Raw genomic sequence first — 7111 nt, 5'->3', positions numbered from 1 at the left:
AAAAAAATAAAATCAAAGTATTACCCCACAGCTGAACACAAGAAAATGACAAGACAATAAATAATTTAAAATGGCCTAAGTATTTAATGCTTTGTTTTTGTTTTTGTTTTTTAATTATTCTTTGCTAAAGAAATCCATTGTCACCAGTGGTCTATCATATTTAATAGCAGGGACAGAGAGATAAGCTCTCAGCTTTTTGCAGGATAAAACATTGGAGAATAGTTGGGTAAGTCTGATGATAATGAATGGCTTGGCACAGAAACCATGCTAGCAGAATAGACTCATTAAATCTCTGCCATCAATAATTGTTTTGAGAACTCAGAGAATGGAGAGGTGGCAAAAGACTCAGAAAAGACCAAAATGACATAAATCTTTGAAAAGATATGTGGGAGGAAGGGCTGAAGACTTATAAATCTGTCTAATTTTTTTTTTCTTTTGAAAAAACAGTAGTATTATTTGTAAGCACCTAAAAGATAACAGATGATTAAACAGTCAAGAAGGATTTGCCGAGAACAGACTGAGTCAAGCTAATCTCATTTCCTCCTATGACAGTCCTGTGGATCGAGGCAAAACAATTCACGTCATAAATCTTGGCGGTAGTGAAGCATTTGGCATAGTCTCATAACGTTCTCACAAGACAGATAAGGAAAAGATGAAATAGATTAGACAAAAGGGCAGGTTTGCTGTTAAATGGAAGGGTGTAAGGAATGGGAGAGACACAAGTACCTGTCCCCATTCCTACACTGTGTAGCAGACCATGTAGTGGCCACCCTTAACTTTCTACTATACTTAATTTGGAGGTGCTTGGCAGTTAAAAAAATTAAGCAGATCTTGGATGAGTGTTGCTGGGGAGCTTCTTGTAGACCAGCTACACAATTACAAGAAGGCAGAACTCACATCAAGGGAGTCAGAGGTTGCAGAGAATCATCACCATTCACTCTACCTAGAAGCATACAATACACAAAACATACAAACATACATAAGTGTTTAAGTAAGATTCTGCCATATTTACAAAGATAACCTCCAATCCTGTTCAATGCAGGTAATCTCATTCAAGCTTCTATGTCTGGTTTACATCTCAACAGTGGGAAAAATAAATTATATGGACCAACACTTGTCTGGATGGTAGAAAGAAAAATGATTGGTACAGGAAAAAAAAAAAAAGAAGAAGAAGTTATTCCAATTATGTTTGTCCTAAGCAGAAGTAAAGACAGAATTAGGAACATAGAAGATTGCTGGAAGGAAAAAAATGTTTCCATGTCAGTATGGAGAGCAGAAGATTCACCGTAAAGCAAAGGCTTCTAACAGCAAGAGCAAGGGCCACGGAACGGTTGCCTGCAGAGGCTATAGATGCAACCTTACAGGAAGCCTTGAAGAGATTAGACAAGCAGCTAGCAGATATAAGATGCACCTTCCAACAGGAGATACTCACCAGTCTATTGTTCATGAGCTTTTAGAAGTGCCTTCCAGTATTGCAAATCCATGATTTTAATAAATATAGGTATGCACATATCCAGGTATATACACACAGTGAAAAAAAGTGCAGTATGATTGGAGACAAGAGGTATTTAGCTCTGAAATATATCAGGTCCTCTACGTGATCCACTGCACACCTGCACAAATGGATCCCGCCAGCACAAGCAAGCCAGCAGTGCAAGGGAGAGAGCAAGGAATCAGGACTGACACTTTCTCTAGCAATAGTCATACTGGTTTGCTGCTGGAAGAATTACCAGGACTTTGAGCCCAAGTGCCTGTATGTTAAAGACCTTGGTCTCCTATGTCAGTAACTTTAAAAGTCAAATCAGAAGAGCACGTGGAAAGCTCTCCAACACCAACACCCAAAGCTGGCCCATGCTCACATAACTCAAAGCACGATTCCATCTAGGATTCAATCACCAGAAGCCTATGGGAGAACTTTCTGGTGTTATGTGGAGTTATGACATAAAACAGAACAACTGAATACAAGTTGCTTCTGTGTAATACAATAGTTTCTGTATCAAATCTAAATGACCATTTAAGAAGTGTCAACTTCAAGAGAAAGGATTAATTTATTTCTAGCTCAAGGTCAGACACCACAAGACGAAGAGTGGCCATCATCATTTCATACTGTGTCTGGCCGGGATGGAGTGAGCTTTCCCCATAGCAGCCCCTATGGTTCTGTGCTTTAGATTTGCAGCTGTACACTGCTGGTAACACTGATATTCTGGCTCCGTCTGAGCAGGCTGTGTGCAGCACTGAGGCCTTGTCTCCTCTTAATCAATGGGTGGGCACAAGGTTAGGAACACACAGCCAGGAGCTGGCTCAATCCAACCGAAGGGACATCCCTTGCTGTATGACGCTGAGCTCAGCCAGAGAAGCGCAGGGAGAGGAGGAGGAAGCAGGGACATGTGCAGTCACAGTGTTATCTGTCCACACGTGCTGAGGCCCTGCTTTCCATGCGCCAGCTGGACATTTGCCTGCCTGTAGATGTAGATAATGAAATCCTCGTAATGCTTTGCTTGCAGGAGCACCTTTTGCTTTCCCTGTTAAACTGCCATTGTCTCCATCCATGAGTATTTCCACCTTCCTCCATACCCATCTGCAGAGAGAGTCTGGATGGGCACTCTGCTGGATTCAGCCAGAGGAACAGTGTGGCCAGCAGTCTCTCTTTGCCTGGGCAAAAAGTTTGCTTCTACACAACAGGGCCCTACAGTTCGTTAGAAATATAACTGAAAGAACTAACATTACAGTAGGGTGTGTATCCTATATAATCAAAACTTACATTATAATCCAATTCCTTCAAAACATAACCCATCTGGAAGACTTAATTTATTTGAATTACATGGAGTTTGAAATACATATTGACTCAATTCTGACATTTATTTGGGATGAGGTAAAAAGTGACATCCTACAAATTATTTTTTTGTTTAGAATGCATCAGGAAATTCAATTTGTGCAAAGATACGGCTATTTAACGTGAAAATATAGCACACATTCTCTGCAAAATGTTTATGGTTAAAATCCCCACTTAAATGAAAAGTGAAATTAAAGCTGAACATATACAAGGCCTGCAATGCAGTGACATTATAACGCTTAATTGAATAGCAGACATTATCAGGTCCTACTAAACATGAAGCATAATTCATTTTGTTTTTTTTTAACACCATTAGAAGAAAAGCATTTGAAAGCATCTTTAAATCAAACATAACTGCTCATGCATATGAAATCTGTCTGCTAGGTTAGGTATGCATCTTACTGATGCTCACATGCAGTACGTGATTCAAATTCAGGTGCCTAACTGCATGAGCAGAACCAAGGGTTGGGATGCCTGCCTTAGGCACACCATCCATAGAGCATCTCAGAGAATTTCTCCTGTATGAACAAGTGCTGACCTCTGTCATCACTTTCACACAGATGGAGGTGGCACCAAGCATGATCTCAAAGTGTTCAGAAAGCAGCCAAAAGGCTGGAAAATATATTCCAAGATATTTAGTCAGCTACAGAAAAATAACATTACCAGACAGCTTCCTACAGCCCATGAACCAACTAACTTCTATTTTAAGCTGTATCTGTATAAGAGTGTTGATCAAAACTGATTGTTTTTCCTCACAACCCACTTTGTCAATCAATTCTCAGATGCACTTTTAAAACACCAACAACTTCATTAGTGTTTTCCCCTGTTGTCTAACAAGGATCCTTTTGAGGAGAGCAGAGATGTTGCCTACAGACTTGGTTCCCAACTTGGTCAGGCTTCACTTGCATTACACTACAGTATGCATCAATTGTGCTAGTGCTACCAAGAATTCTGTTTATGGACTAAATACTGAATGCCAACTCATTTACAATAAAATCTTTTTTCTTCAATTTTAGTAACAAAAATAATTTCAGGAAAGTGAAAAAAAAAAGAAAAAAAAGTATCTCAAACATATTTTGAACTAAAACATTATCTCAGAAATCTCCAAGGATACCTTTTACTGCTGACAATTTTCTGCAGTGGAGATTTGCTTAGGTGCTCAGTAATCTGCACCTGAACCAGTGAGGAATCTCACTGCTTAGGCTGACTGGGAGCCAAAACATATTTCAGCATGGAATATGTGGGGGAAAAGAAAGGAGAAAAAAAAAATCCCTTAGAGCAGCTGAAGAAGCACTATCAACATCATTAGTTTGTCCACCAGAAAAGCACAAATATGCTATGAAGAAATTGTTAGCAACAAAGCTGGGCTCATTGACTGCCTTCATTTTAATTATACTACAGATGCAAAAACAAAAAGTTGCTAATATAGTCAACATCACAATATTTTGACACCAGGTTCCTAAAGCAATCAGGACCATAACGTGTTATGTAGCCTTCATTCAATCACCCACAACAGTGAATACAAAACCTCCACACTTGATACAGGTTTGAAGACCACTGGCTGTGACACTTGCTGTGTGCAAATACACTGATGACAGATGGACAGGGACACCTTTGCTAAATTCATTCTGTATAACTGAAGCGTGAATGACTACAACAGGTAACCAAATACATCATCCTTCTGTAACCATTTTAGACCTCCCAGTACCAAATCTATTCTATTAAACGTTCACATTGGTCCAAATTCCTATGAACCTTTGGCAGATTCTCCTTTTTGTTAAGGTAACTTCTTGTTGTCAAACAGAAGCAAAAATCCTGAAGAAACTACTTTTGAGCAAGTAAAATTGTCCAGTTATGCTAGCCAGGGAGCAACATCTCTTGAGGGGTACATAAAAATAAACTTTACCTTGGAAGAAATGCTATTTGAACACAAAGACTGAGAAGTATTAAGTTTTAAATATATCCCCCCCCACCAAAAAAAAAAATAAAAATAAAAAAAATAAAAAAAAAAATATTGCCTTCAAGTCCAAGCATTAGAAAACAAAACAGGTTTGCAGTAACCTGTTTACAATTATTGCCACTTATATTCCAGCATGAGGATGAGGTTCCTCCTGATTTCAGCCCTTTGCAAGCTGCAAGGGAGCAGGAAGGAACCTACAGGCAATGAACACGAAAGGGGGCACTTATCTCCTGACTGCTGAAGGCAGAGTAAGCTTACCACTTTCTACACTCCACAATAGCTGCTCACTGTAGTTCAGGGGCAACTTTCTCATCCTTGACGTCCCATGAAGAGAAAAGAATTTTACCCCCCAAAAAGAAAGACAAACTTCACTTTTTCTTTCTATCCTTTTTTTTTTTTTTAAACAAAGCTTTGTAGTATTTCTTATCAAGCATGATTAAAATGCTAGCAAATAACAGAATCCCACTTAAATACTCTTTTTGCCCTCTCCCTGGAGGTGTTTAAGGCCAGGTTGGATGGGGCCCCGGCAGCCTGGTCTAGTATTAAATGGGGAGGTTGGTGGCCCTGCCTGTGGTGGGCTGTTGTAGATTTATGACCACTGGGGTTCCTTCCACCCAAGCCATTCTATGATGAAATATTCTTTTCCTAAACATTTAAACATTCAATTATGATTTTCTTTGAGATTTGAATGTATTCCATTTGTTGACTGCATACCCTAAATAACTAAGATGCACACATAGTTAATGGACAGACTTGCCCACAACATCTCAGTTGTAGCTTTCCCTTCCCTAGGTTAATTTTAACACTTTTTCACAAAAATATTTAACAAATGTGCTTCAAAGTGAATTCTGTGCACCAAAAATACCGAAACTCAGTGTATGTGAGCCACGGTGTTGATATAAATTCTAAAGCCTTTACGTGCCACATTAGATTAACTGCCAAGAAGCACAATGCTCCACAATGAACAAAGGCCTGATGCTTCAAGTAATTTCCTGAGCAGGAAATGAAAGGCCACAGATTCACTGTGCTGTGAATCCTTGACTTCTAACGCATAAGGTTCTCTTATTAACTGATGAGAGATAGCACATGGGCAATATTAAAAACAAAGCTGGTACTGATTCAGCTCTTCAGTGTTTGTTCACAACCGGTGTGGGAAGTTTAATCGGGTCTCAGATAGTTGTAACAACTTTATTCATCTATTAAAGCCCTTTTGTATTGCTTGTATTTGCTTTAGATGGTATAAGTTATGTTTGTAACAGCAGACTGCTGCAGAAAAGAAAGCTCCTTCATATCCACCACCAAGAGGCTACAGATGAAAGGCATACACCACTCTGTAAGAAGCAAATATTCCCACTGCTCTTTGCTACACAGAATGCACAATGCCAACGGACTAACAGTTGTTAGCTGTCCCCTCTGTCTCACATTCTTACATCAAAGAGACAACTAGATTTTTTCTAGTTTAATTAAATACGATTTAATTAAAAACACTAAATTAGCTTTGATTTTTATTTTATAATATGTACAATAGTTACCAAATAATGAATACACTTTATCAGTTATGTTAAATTTCACATAACGTCAAAGACATCAGCATGGCATGGAATAAACTCACACTGCCTTTTGCATATACAAAAAAATGCATTAGTGTTAACTGTGATTACTTTTTAATAACCTGTTTATTAATTCTGCAAATAATTTTGGCATAAAAACAGTGTAAGTAGTTAACTGATCAGTTAATATATTAGCAAAGATAAACATTAGTAAAGTTTGCAAGAAACCATCGCAAAATTACCTCAAATGTAAGACCGAAAGTATTCACATGAACTACCTTCAGTTAGAAAACAGCTCTGAAAAAGAGCCCAGGTTTGAGCTGTGCATTAATTTGGCCAAACTGATTCATATGAATGAACAGTCACGTTTATTCAGATATTGAAAATATGACTATCCTTCTAGTATTCACAAACATCTGTGTATATAGTGTATGTGTGTAAATATATATGCATATATAAAGTGAAGATATGTTAATGTAAAAATATACTGTTCATCCACTCCCAGTTACACAAAATTCAGTATTTGGACATTAAACTGCCTAAGTAAAAATGTCCATTTCAAATCTACATTCAACCAGCAACAAATACTTAGAAGTATTTTTGTAAACATTTGAAATAGGGAAAACTCATTCATTTACAAAATTATTTTTAACATATCAGCATCTCTTCAGCTTGAAAATTTGTACAGCAGTTTCAGCTGCACTACTGCAGATCCGCTCAAATCAAAGAACTCCCACTGTCTCAGATCAATGTGTGAAAGCTCAGCAA

This window comes from Lagopus muta, chromosome 1 (assembly GCF_023343835.1).
Source record: "Lagopus muta isolate bLagMut1 chromosome 1, bLagMut1 primary, whole genome shotgun sequence".
In the NCBI taxonomy this organism is placed as follows: domain Eukaryota; kingdom Metazoa; phylum Chordata; class Aves; order Galliformes; family Phasianidae; genus Lagopus; species Lagopus muta.
Note: the sequence above shows the minus strand (reverse complement) of the source record.